Source organism: Echinops telfairi, unplaced genomic scaffold, assembly GCF_000313985.2.
Source record: "Echinops telfairi isolate 266 unplaced genomic scaffold, ASM31398v2 ScPeMD7_7416;HRSCAF=8454, whole genome shotgun sequence".
Classification (NCBI taxonomy): Eukaryota; Metazoa; Chordata; class Mammalia; order Afrosoricida; family Tenrecidae; genus Echinops; species Echinops telfairi.
The window spans coordinates 3,902,608-3,904,239 of NW_022111316.1; the positions used below are offsets into that span (position 1 = coordinate 3,902,608).

Below are 1,632 nucleotides of genomic sequence, written 5' to 3' on the forward strand. Positions count from 1 at the left end.
CCTGGGGAAAGAACAACAGAAAACATGGGGGAAGGGAGACAGCAGTCAGTGTGAGATATGAAAAATAACAATTTATAATCTATCAAGGGGCTATGAGGGGGAGGGGGGCAAAAGAGGTACTATTCATAAAACATGTTGGAAAAGCTATTAAACATGAAAAGTATTTTATGAGATTTCTACCCCATTTACTTAATAAATGACAAGTCAAGTTGGGTTAATGGCTTAAACATTTAGTAGAAATTTTAGGAAAATATCTTTAAGTCATTTTTAGAAAACGTTTTCTCCAATGGACACAAAAAGTTCAAAGGAATAAGAAAAGGTGATAGATTGAACTACATTCACAATGATATTTTGGCCTTAGCAATCACTCTAAAAATAAGAGAATCAATAGAAAGAGGAAATAGTTGTAACACATCATCACTAAAGGAATGATTTACAGAATTAGATATAATGCTCAAATTCATAAGCAAAATCTAGTGGTAAAAACTTAATAGAAAAAATGGAAAATAATATGAATTGCTATATTCAAGAAATAAAGGAGAAATAGTGATACAATATAAAATATTCTTCATTGCAATCATAGAAAAAAGCAAATAAAGTCATCTGACACTCACTGCATTAACAAGATTTATTGTGGTTATATCAAGTTATGCCTTAGAGATAGAGCAGCAAGAACATTCACACATGCTTGTAGAAGTGCATTTGTGATACAATGACATATTTCTTAAAAGATGAATATGTTAGCTATCATCTAACCAAGATTTTTTCCAAAGTTTATCAGTGAAATGGAGAAAAAACAGTCAGGCACATGGAAACCAAGAAGCTGATTCAGAGTATTGTGTGTAAAAAGTGTTAGGAGAAAACAATTATTTTGGATAAGTAATCCACAATCCACCCACATAATCAGGTACTAGATAACAGTAAAAATTAACTATACCTAAAGACATCAACAGAGTTGAAACTAAATTTGTACTCATATGAAAAAAAGTCAGCTTCCAGAATAGTACAAGCTTTATTATTCTTTTTTAACAAAGGTCACAAACAAGTCCCAAACTAAAATATCTTTTGTTCAGGTAAACAAGCACAAGTAGTAAAATTGTCAATGAACCCTAGATACAGTTTAACTTTCAAGACCTTAATTATTGCTTCTGAGTAAAGAGATGGAATCAAGGAGGAAGGAACTAGAACATCAAAAGTAATATCTCATTATTTTCTATTTCTGATCATCTGTTGTAAAGTCTTCTTACATTTTATAGTAATGTGTATTTGGAATGTATTGTCTCACTCTGATAATGTTTGAAAATCCATAAAAACAGACTCATAATGCTTATTTTAAAACTAATTTCTCAATCTATGGGCTTGAAGATGCCAATGGTTTCCAATGAGCAATGAATGTTTGAGCTATGACACAATAGAGTATGCACCTGCACATTTATGTGCTTGTGTATGTCAGAGTATAAATGATTATGTAAACAAATAAAGCAATGAGTTGCAGTAAATAGTATTTTTTAAATAAATTCCACACTAATGAGCGATTTTCCCTTAGATAGTATTCCAAAGATCTCATATATTTGAAGGTTACTTTGTAGACTTAAAGACCTGAGAAAGTCGTTTCAGTAATGTAAACTTGCA

At 30.9% G+C, this 1,632-nt stretch overlaps 1 protein-coding gene and 1 pseudogene across 1 annotated transcript in view; one reads left to right on the plus strand and one right to left on the minus strand.

The window, feature by feature from the left end:
- LOC105979728 overlaps nucleotides 1-1,632 on the plus strand; it is a 93,922-nt pseudogene that overhangs the window by 31,368 nt on the left and 60,922 nt on the right.
- Nucleotides 1-1,632, minus strand: part of LOC101652146 (olfactory receptor 5B12-like) — a 9,918-nt gene that overhangs the window by 7,226 nt on the left and 1,060 nt on the right. The window lies entirely within an intron of this gene.